Genomic DNA, 12,030 nt, shown 5'->3' with positions numbered 1-12,030 from the left:
TTGGTATCAATTGATTTTGATCATATTCTTCTCAGCAACCTGGCAATCGGCGGCATGAATCATCAAGTAGGTTGTTTGCCTTTAAACCTGAGCTGACTTATCGCAAGCATTGGCTCCACTTCGGGCGGTCTGTTGAGGCGAGAGCTAAGCTGGGCGGCATAGGTGGCATCCTGAATATCGGGGATAATATACCCGATTGCATCTGTAAGGCATTTGAGGGCGGCTCTTTGACTGTGTGGTTTTACCAAGAAGAACCAATAGGTGTCCCATGTTAAACTGTTAATTCCAGCAATTAATCTCCCCTTTTCCTCTAGATCTAGATAACATGACTGCTCCAATGTTTTCATTGCTGTCAATTTTCCTGGAGTGCATTGGGAAATCATGTTTGACAAGTAGAGAGTATTATTAACCAATTCAACCAAATTGCTTGTAGTTGATTTGCACCTTGAAATTGCCCTCTCTGTTTTCATTAACTGGGACTGCCATTCTGTAAATAATATATCTTTATGTGACTCTAAAATTCTTGGTAAATTTGTTGCTTGTCCATGATCGGTATCTTGCCAGTCAAGAAATGCAGCTATCGTTTCTTCAGCTTGATCCAATTCCGCTCTAGCCTTTTCTGTTTTTTCACTTATTGATGCCGTCAATTCGCATAGTGGTTCTGCCTGGGCGATTTGTTGACATAGAATCTTGATTTGGGCTATTAATGTCGTATTTATCTGTAGTGCCTCTACTATGAATTCAGTTATTTGTGGAACGCCCTTTGTTTTCTCAAGCTGTGCTGATAGTTGAGCAATCTGCTCATCTTTTGTTTTCAGCATTTGTTCATTTGTTGTCCTCAGTTGTGCCAAGGCTTCAGACAACTCTTTCTGCTTCTGGATTGCACTGTGATCAGTCCTTTGTTTCTCTACCTGCAATTGTTGAGTTAATCGATTATTTAATTGCTGTTGTGTTAATAATTGCTGTTATGCCTGCTCCGCTTCCTGCTGTGCTTCTGTTAGCTGTGCCTGCAATAAAAAGATTTCCTGGTCTTTTGTTTTCAATAAAAGACTCACCTCTGATGCTTTGTCTATTGTTGTTGCCAAATAGGCTCCAGCATATTGTGATAGTTTTGTCAGGTCATCAGAGGGGTCAAATTCCTCCTTCCAAACCACATTGCCCATGACCGTCTGTTCTGGGAAAAGGGAAGTTTGATCAGTCCTTCTTCTCTTCCTCTGTCATTTTACTACAACTTTATGCCTTGGGCTATAGAAGACATCCAAGGGAGGAATCTCTTCTACCTGCAAAATGATTTGATCTGAGGGGTCCTTTGGTATTATTTCTACTTCCTTTGTACTGGGTAGGCCGCTGGTTCCACTTGGAACCTGTTGTGAAGTGGTTTCCTGTGTGTCTGCTGCTTTCGAAGTTTCGGTGTCCTTTGAACATTCTAGACTGCTGATAATAGAACCAAATTGCTGCCATTCCTAGAGCAGTTTTGGATCAATATGAGTATCCACATTTACTTCTATGTTGCTCTGTTTCTGCTCTTTAGTCTGGGTCTCCTCCCGCACTTTCTCCTGATCTTTAGTCTGAGTTTCCTCCTGTGATTTCTCTTGTTCTTTTGTTGTAACCGGAGGTTCCTTTGAATGTTACCATTCAGGCTCATTTGATGCTGTTGTTGGGGTTGTTGCTAACAGATCTAGAGGCAGAGTTTGCAACCTCTGTTCTCTAAGTCTTTGAATTCAACCAACCCTTCATCCTGATATTTCATTATGGCTAATGACTTAACCTGCATTATTGACTCAGCTGAGGAGAACAGGTCATCGAACATATCTTCTTTATGATCAAACTTTGCCAATTTGGCCTGTTCAAGTGCATTATAGGCGACTTTGTTGGGATCAAATTGCCTATTAGGGAGAGTTGCTAGATTTAATGATTTTATCTTTGTAGCTTCTTTATTTGCATGTTTGAAGTCATGCAACATGTAGACACCACATCTCAGAGGAAAAGAGGGCCAGACCTGCTTCTTATTTTTCTTGAGAGTCTATGTAACTCCCTCGGCAATGATCTGATAAGCTATTTCCCTCGCCAGCAATTTATCAGGTATGTACAAAGGAAGGACATGAGGTTCGGCTTGGCTATCGAAAACTCTTATATAAGAGAACTTTTCCTCCCCGAACCATCTTCCTATTGATGTTAAATCAATCCCGGCTTGGTAGGAAATCTTGGGAGCAGGTTTATCAAAAATAGAGTAATGAATGGGTAACATAAAGCCATTGCAGACTTGGTATAAATGGTGCTTATAAGAAGATTTCCACAATTTCTGATGGTATATGTGAATAGGCATGGGGTCTTGTGATGTCCACCTCCAGCCGAGCACGGGAAATTCAGAATTAAAACACAGGGTATCTAGAATATAGGCACTGTAATATAACGGGGGAATTAACCTTTCAGTAATGCGGGTCTTATTTCTAAAATCAAGAACAGCTGTTGCTAGTTTATCTGACAGTATAGTTGCCCAATCCATTATTTCACTGTTACACACCACTTCCATCAAGGGAACCATTTCTATAGTGAAATTAGAGGAATTGTGCAACCCCCACAATCTACACATCATTATCCCAGCATACCAATAAGGGGAACATAGGGAATCAACAGAGTACTTACCGGAAGATTCATGCTTGTGTTTTGCCGGATTTTGTCTCCAATCCCGGATGGGTTCGGATTCAATTTCGTTCTCTTTTCGAAATTTCTCCAAAAACGCCTTGTTGTACTTCTTCTCTGGCTCAAGCAAATGATACATTTGCCTTAAATCATCAGCCTTGAATGAACCGAAGATTCTCCCATCTCTAGTGCAGAAAGTTCTGTCTTTGATTGGGATTTCCTCAATTTCCCACCTCACTACATCCGTATATGGGAGAATTTGTTCCCGAGCTGCTATCTGATGAAGGAAGGAGTCGGCTAAGTCGTTTAAAGTACCATCAGATTTCCAAGTCGCATCTGCAGTGGCTTGTACTGTTGTCACTTCAGGTTCTTCGGCCTCAATCAAATTATAGATACTTTGCCAAGTAGTTTTGCCGAGACCAGAACATGTAGTATCAGATATCAATCCTTTCTTTTTATTTGTTGGATCAGCGACGGCTTGTCCTGTGGCTGGCACAGCGGAAGCAACTGTGGTTTTCTTAGACTTCTTCCCCATTCTGCTTGAGTTTTCTGCTTTAGAAGAATTCTGCACAGGCGTGAAAATAAGCGTAACATAGAGAATTGGTAGTGAAAATCAAATATGAGAGAAATATATTGATCAATGCATGATGAGGGATTAACTTTAAAGTGGCCGCGGATACAATCTATGAGAAGATTTTAGGACTTACTATTACATTAAATGGCCGTTTAAAACCTGCCAATCCTTTAAATGTCCATCATATCATTAATCGGCTGAATGATTTGTTTAAGCGTGCCTTGGATGTTTTGGCGGTTGAGCGCAGGTAAATCACTGTTCGACAGATAAGGCCTTTAATATGAATTAATCGTAATATCCCTTTGTTTTAACGGCTTTGTTGAAGTTTGTGCTTCTGGCTTTATCGCAATCGGGCATCGGGGAAAACTTAAATCCTTATATTGACACCTTTTGAAATCCCCGATCGCCGATAGCGATATCGCATCGCATCAGGTGTATTACCTGGGGTGCTTTAAAACATGCATAGTATATCGCTGATCACCGATAGCGATATCATATCGCATCGGGAGTATGGGCACTTTAAGAAAGCATGGATGGTATATTGCCGATCGCCGATAGCGATATCGCATCGCATCGAGTGTATTACCTGGGGTGCTTTAAAACATGCATAGTATATCGCCGATCTCTGATAGCGATATCGCATCGCATCGAAGCGAAAGGAACTTTATCGCATCGGAACAAACCAATGGGCCTTTAAAGTATGCCTCCTATGTCATTGCGATATGCGATCTTGCGATCGCTTTATCACAATGATAAAAGATTGATTATTTATATTATAAGACCACAATTGGTTTGTCCAAAAGGTTTTTTATAATGTCTTCATTTTGTTTTCGGACCTTTTGGAATAATGCAATGTTGATACCAATCAAAACTAAAAGGGACCCATTTCATATGATAGTTTTGTGAATAATAATGATATGAAATGGGGGGTTGTTGTAGAGCACAACAGAACCCAAGACTGTATTTTTAGATGTCTTGATAAGTCTGTCTTCAACTTCTGTATTCTCTAATACCCATCTTATGATATTTGTGTATGGAAAGAGCCTAACCTTTGCTACTATTCGGTGAAGGAAAGAGCACGCAGCGTCTCTGAACTGCACTCCTGACGGTTCTGTACTATCAACAGTTGGCTGAATGTCTGTTACTTCAGGGTTTTCATTCTCCAACGTAGTATAGATAGTTTACCATGTAGTGTCACCTCCATCTGTAGTGCATACTATATCTATAAAGATGGATGACATCTCTGTGCTTTCAGTTTCTACGATAGACTACTTGGTATGCTTCTGCATCACCTTATGAATGGACATCGCTTGAGCAGAGTTCCTACTAAAACCAACAACAATTAATTGTTACGTAAAATAAAAGATTTGATGAAATGACTGCACTTTGAAAGAAAAGATCTAGGAGTGAGCTCAACATTAATCAACCATAATGAACACCATGATTACATGCATGGGGAGGATAACCATATTAAATCATTCAGACCTAAATCATGTCCAACTTGAAAACACTTATTAAACATTTGGCAAATCCGTCATATCGGATATTTAAGCTATAGCACGAATGAAACTTTATTTATGGATCTTGCGATCTGTGATATGCGATATCGCAAAATCGCAAGATTGCATTATTGGGATATCACAATATCGGGGTTTTGATAGGTAACAATTAAGATATTGACATAATATCCTCTGATGTGTGATATGTGATCGGGATATCGCATACAAATTTCAATTGCAAGTCGATTATCGGTATTTTTTGAATGTGCTTAACTTTGGTACTAAGGAATCATGCGCTTTGCGATTTGCGATGAGGACTTTAATATGTTTTAGGTTAAAAATGAATTTTTTGAAAAGTGACAATTTTCTAAGAGTTGGCATTTTATTCACAAAGAGGGGAAAAATTCAATTTAAAAGGGTCCCTATTTGTATTATATATAATAAAAATGGGGGGGTTGTTGCATAGCACAACAATTGGCGATTCACTTGGGAGAACCAGCTATCTCTGATTAGTTTCTTTGACATTTCTCAAACTTTCAAAACAAGAAAAGTTGTTAAAAAATAAGAATTGTATTATTCATAAATTAAACAGTGTTTCTATGGAATATAAAGTATTCACCTATTTCACTTATTTTCTTACTTAACTCTTTAGATGATAAAACATAAATATCTGTATCAATCAATACTTAGATTTATAAAGATAAAGTAGGTATTCTCTTAAAATTTGCTTTATGGATTTTTACTCATTTATCATAGATAGAGCCTCTATTGCCAGCAGGTGTTCATAGCCTCGATAGGGTTATCTTTTAACCAAAAATAATTCATAGTCCCATCTGAAATTGGTTACTAATTTCAAAATTTAATCAAAATTTTATTCAATGTCCTTTTACTTGGAACTTGTTTCTTTTTTATGGTACTTTTTTACTTTAAATATCCTTAAAAGCCATTGTCCAGGCTTGGTGACCTGATGGTAACAATGTGATTCACTGGTTTTAATTTAAATTGAACAAGATGGCTCGTGATGCGACCCCTAGTCTTTTGATTGTTTCAATCAAGAGTTATTACCATGTTATGATATGCAGTCTTGGTAATATCAGTCTAAATTATTTTCCTGTGATCATGATAAACAAGCTCGTGATGAGACTCATTATCTTTTAAGTTTTGAATATTTTTAATTACATTGTGAAAAAAAAAAGAAAATTTTATCAGATGGGGTGAATCATTGGCTCATTTAAGAGTTATGGATGATAATTATAGAGTTGGTAAATACCTATTTGCAGAGAACCCTTGCTAAGTTACTGGTTCTTTTCTTGACTAGTACAAAAACATATATACTTTATAAAATGAAGAGTCTTTTCAGAAACTAAATGTGTTTAGTAAATTCAAAATTTTCCCAAAGATATAAGGTTTATTTAAATCTCATATTTATAATTGTCCTTTTACTCTTATTATTTATATGAGCGAGAAAAATCAATTAAATTATCATAAATTTAAAATTTTGAACAACCAAAAGAGATACTATTTAAAACGAACATTTAACTTCTAAGAAAAATATTTTTTAAGAATTTTCCCATTTACACGTAAAGAGTCTTTTCTACCCGACAAATCTTGTAACAAAGAGTTGGATGGGCCTAATTTCTCTATGATTTGAAATGGACCAAGCCACAGTGTTTGGAATTTGGTATGTTTGCCTTTTTCCTCATGTGCCTTATTCCATTTCAAAACAAGATCTCCAATTTCAAAAGTTCTTGGGCTAGTGGATGTTGTATCAAATGAAGCTTTGACTATCCATTGATGATGAGCATGTATTTCTTTAGCTTTCTCCCTCTGTTCTTCTAATTTAAGGATTTGACCATGTCTAATTTGAAGAGAAGAAGAAGGGTTTTCATCAATAAACTGAACTAAAGAAAGATATGGTATTGTTATGTTTGTGGGTAAAATTGCTTCTTTCCCATAAACCAATACAAATGGAGAAGTACCTATTGAGGCCTTCTGAGTGATTCTATCTTCCCAGAGAGAAAATATTAGTGCTTTGTGCCAGTTCTTATGATTTTTCTCTACAGTCCATTTGATAATTCTAATCAAGTTCTTATTTGTAGATTCAGCTAATCCGTTACCTTGCGGATAATAGTTAGTTGAGTATTTCAATTTAAAACCTCGTTTCAAGGAAAACTCTACCATAGCATTTCCGGAAAATTAATATGCATTATCAAACATTAAAGCTAATGGGAGACCAAACCTAGTAATTATAAACTAATCAATGAAATACGTAATGTTTTGGGTGTTAACTACCTTTAATGGAATAGCTTCTACCCACTTTGTAAAATAATCAATTGTAGTTAGAATATACATACGCTGTTTGGAGGAGGTTGGAGTTATTTCACCAATAATATCTAACCCCCATTGTTCAAATGGTTATTGTATATTTATTGGCTGCAATGGGAGTGCTTCTTTCCTTTCTCTTCCTGTTGTGGTTTGACATACTTTGAATTTCCTTGCATATTCATGTACATCTTTGAAAAGGGTTGGCCAATAGTACCCTGCATGCATAATTTTATGTGCTATGTTATTTCCTCTGAAATGACCTCCAGCTGGCCTGTCATGTAATTCTTGCATTACCTTTTCAGCTTCAGGTTTCCCTAAACATCTTAATAATACAACATCATAGTTTCTTCTAAATAACACATTATCAATTAATTGATACTGATTTTCTTTAAGCCTTAGAGCACGCTTAGCTATATAATTGAGATATAATGGATCATGTCCATTTTTCAAGGAAAATTTCAGGTCAGCATATTGTGATTCAGAATCGTTGAGGCTTACCTTAGATAATTGCACTTCAGTAGATTGATCATCCTCTGTTGGTAAGTGAGAGGCTCCAATTATCATTTTGCAAAAACCTTGACCTCCAATAAGTTTAGCAGGATGTATTTCTACATCATATTCCTGAAGTGCAGTAACCCAATTTGCTCTCTTCTCTCCTACTTCTCGTTGGATTAACAATTGCCTTACAACGGGGTAAGGGACTATTATCTTAGTGTGTGATTTTAGGAGGAAAGGTCTAAAATGTTTTAAAATTTTAAATACAACAAAGGCCTATTTCTCCACAACTAAATAATTTAGCTCAGCACCTTGTAAGTTAGAAATAAAGAATGAAATAGGTGCTTCAATGTTCTAATCATTTGGCTGTGTCAAAACTGTTGTGTAAGAGGTATCATAAGAGAATGTGTATAATACAAATGGTTTTAGGAAATTGGGAGTTGTTAAGGAAGGAGCCTCAATGATGACTTTCTTTATCAACTCAAAAGAATCTTTCTCGTCTTTTCCCCATTTAAAAGTTGAATTTTTTTGAATCATTGAATGTAGGGGTAAAGATGATTTGGCAAAAATCAGGAATAAATATTTTAAAGAAATTAATTTTCCCTAAAAATGATTGCATATTTTTTTGTTATGTGGCAGGGGAATTTTTTCAATTTCTTGAATCCTATCAGGATTGATATAGATTCCTTTCTTAGATACCACGATTCCTAATAATTTACCTTCTGCCAAGGCGAAATAAGAGTTTTTAGGATTCAAAGAAATGTCGAATTTCTCACATCTCTCAAAGATTTGTTTTATGTGACTGAATGGTTATTTGTATTTTTAGAATAGACAATGATGTCATCTAAATATATTACAACTGAATTGTTGATTAGTCCTCTAAAATCTATGTCCATAGCACGTTGAAATGTAGCACTAGCATTAATCAATCCAAATGACATCTTTTGATATGCATATGCTCCCCACTTTGTTCTAAATGTAGTCTGAAATCTATCATCTGGATGAACCATAATCTGATTGTAACCTGAAAATCCATCAAGAAAAGACATCAATTTAGAACTTGCACCTGACTGTAAAATCTGCTCCATGGTAGGCAAAGGAAAATTATCTTTTTGGCAAGCTTTATTCAAATTTCTAAAATCTATGCAAATCCTAATGTATCCATTCTTTTTCCCCACAGGAACCATGTTTGACACCCATTTTGAATGTCTAACAAGGAAAATGATTTTGGCTTTAAGCATTTTATTGAGTTCAGACTTAATTTGACTTTCTAAATTTGGGTGGATCTTCCTAAGCTTCTCTTGGACAAGTTTGTCATTTGAAATCATGGGTATATTATGCTGCATTATAGAAGTATCATATGTTTTGAGATTTGAATAATCCTAGGCAAAGAAACTTTTATATTTTCTTAGCAATTTAATGAATGACATCCTTTAATCGGGTGCTAAGCCCAAACCTACGTTTATGTTTGGAGGTTTATTAGGTGTACCAAGATTAATCAACTCAAATATTAGAGTAGAACTCTGTGTTTTTGAATTGGTAGTCATTTTAAACCTATCTTTTAAATCTTAGAGATCTTCCATCTTGACTATAGATTTGGGAATTGGATTTGCATCCTGTTTATTTTCAATCTGTAGGTCATGTTCATGTTCATCTACAATTTGACCTTCATAAGATCCATCTGATGAAAGAAAGTCGATTATATCTGTATCATCATTAAACACACTCCAATTTGTTATGTTATCGGGAATGGAAGGCCTAAAAATAAACTCAATCGAAGATCTATCTAGACTAAATTATTATGACGGTATCAATTTAGATGCTACATTGGCAAGTAAATCAACAATTGCGTTTTGTAACCTAGGGATTATTGAAATATTAAATGCAGTGAAATGAGAAGTGAGGTTTTGAGCTAATGCTTGATAATGTTTCAGGTGTCCAAAAATACAACAGATTGTGTTCCTGACTTGCTTAACAATTATTTCAGAGTCCCCATATACCTGCAAATATTTAACATTTAATCCAATGCCTTTTTACAAGCCTTGAATCAATGCTTCAAATTCGATAGTATTATTCATGCATTGAAATTCGAGTCTACAAGCTAGCATTGTTTTCTCCCCTTGCTGATTGATTAAAATGCAACCTGCTCCTACACCATTGTCTGATTTTGAACCATCAAAGTATAAAGTCTAGAATAAAGAATGATCTAAAGTTTTATTACTAAAATTAATACATTTAGAAGTGTCTGATTGAAAAAAAAAATCAACCTGAGAAGTAATATTATTTTTTGGGAAAGGCGAGATTTGGGTATTGAATGAGCCAAGGAATGATTCAGCAGAACAATTTCCAATAATATTATTAGTAAAAATCACAGACTCGTTCGGTCCTTCTAATTTAGTGACTGTATGTTTCGTGAATTTTTCGTGATCAACTCTAATTTGATTTGGTTTACCATTATATGGTAACCACATGTGTGACCAATCGGTTGTGAAATATCCATGTAGTTTAGAAAGATTCTTCGGCGAAAATCACATGGAATATCATTTGTCGACGCATGATATTCCATGTGATTTTCGCCGAAGAATCTTTCTTAACTTGATATGGATCACAAAATCCTGAACTCTATCCATGTAGTTTCTCAGACCAATCCCTGCTTAAAATAAGACCATAAAATTTAGGGATGTATGCCACTAAGACATCAATCACTTGCAGCACCTTTGGGTTGGATGATAATCTAATTGATACTGATAACATTTCTCCCACAACCTCAACTTTTGTTCTGTCCAATTGGACTATATGCACAACAGACTTTTGAGGGGTAACATTAAGTTTCATGCACACAGATCTTGGCATGATATTCGAAGAAGATCCTCAATCAATGAGATAATTATGAACATTTTTATTAAAAATCTCATAAGTCAGAAGGAAAGAAGGAGTGTGAGACTTAGATCTATCACCAATCAACACAAGATCATTTGGTTTTACCTTGTCTGAAGGTGATGGGGATTTTCCCATATCTTTGTCAGCTTGGCTATAACTAGTGGTATGGGATCTACATGAACTGCCTTGAGTTCTCTCAGTAAAATTTTCTGCTGCTGTTTGAGTTTGGTCATTTCATATAATGAAATGTTTCTTTAGTCTTTTTCATGTCTTCAACTATAGTGTATTCCACTGTATCTAAAACTATCAAAGTTTTAGAAGTTTTGTGAAGGCTTCGAGTTTGAGATTTAGATTTATATGCCATTCATAGTCAAGGCCCTCCTTCTAGCGCCAAAAATGTTGAAGCCTCATAAATTTGTGGCAACAATAAGGGGGGTAACGACCCAGTCCGGACCTTAGAGCAGCTCCTTTTCCATTTGGGATAGTGGCTCCAACTGGATATGATGGGACCAATTTCCCAATGTTTTGAGTTTATATGATTTGTGGGATTTTTCCTGATGATTGGCAAAATAATAACTAGAAATTAACACAACTTTATTCTAAGATGCAAAACTTTGAATTAAATCTATTTTAATCTAACCTGAGGTATTGCTGATTTTCTGCGATATAACAAGATGTATATGTAATCTATGATGATATAGATCAATCACAGACTATATAGAGTTAATATATTGTAAGATAATTCCTTTGAGAAAATACTTAATCAAAAGAATTGTGAAAAACATATCGCATATTCTAATGATCACATATAAAACAGACCATTCTCTATTCAAATATCATACAATTGTGCAACTGATACTTTAAATAGAGATGACAGATTTCATATATAATTCATGAAAGATAAACTTATCACTAATACTAGAACAAAGATTTAGCAAGCATGATAATAGTACTAGATGTGTACCGTTCTTCTCATTTGACTAGTGACAATATGCCATAATCAATCTTCTACCAATAAGTATCCCAAAGAATACAATAGTGCATCAACAGTGATAAAAAAAATATATATATATTTGATTGAAAAGACCATGTTCCATGATTCCATCAAGGCATCTAGAAACTTACGATAGCGCATTCTTTGTAAATGTTCTTAATAAAATTTTGGACCCTTCTCTAAATGCATGAGAAGGGTTTAAATACTATTCTTAATTAATTAAAAATAACTTGTGCAAAATATCTATGAGGAGGTTTCAAATAACCTTCCTTGTTCCTAGTATCCAAATTTCCAAAAATAATATTGCTAAAAAATGACTCAGGTGTTCATTGATTAATCACCGCTGCCAGCTTTGCCTCTCAACACACAAATGTCGGACATTGGCCTGACTTGTGGTGGCATCCCGAATTGTGTTCTCAACTGCCCTGCAAATATAGCATCATGTAAAGGTGGCAACATTCTCTGTACTGAATCCAAGGAGCAATTCAAGGTCATGATTTGACTGTGTGGTTTGACCAAAAGTTTCCATACTGGTTCCCAGTCGATTTTTGATAGCCCCTCAATTGTTTCCTTCTGTAGTTGACTCTTATTCTTTCAATTCTCATCTAATTATTTAAGAT

This window comes from Pinus tabuliformis, chromosome Q (genome assembly GCF_031772625.1).
Source record: "Pinus tabuliformis cultivar Carrire ecotype Pingquan chromosome Q, CPIR1, whole genome shotgun sequence".
NCBI classification, from domain to species: Eukaryota; Viridiplantae; Streptophyta; class Pinopsida; order Pinales; family Pinaceae; genus Pinus; species Pinus tabuliformis.
The sequence above is the reverse complement of the archived record's forward strand: the minus strand, read 5'-3'. Positions refer to the sequence as shown.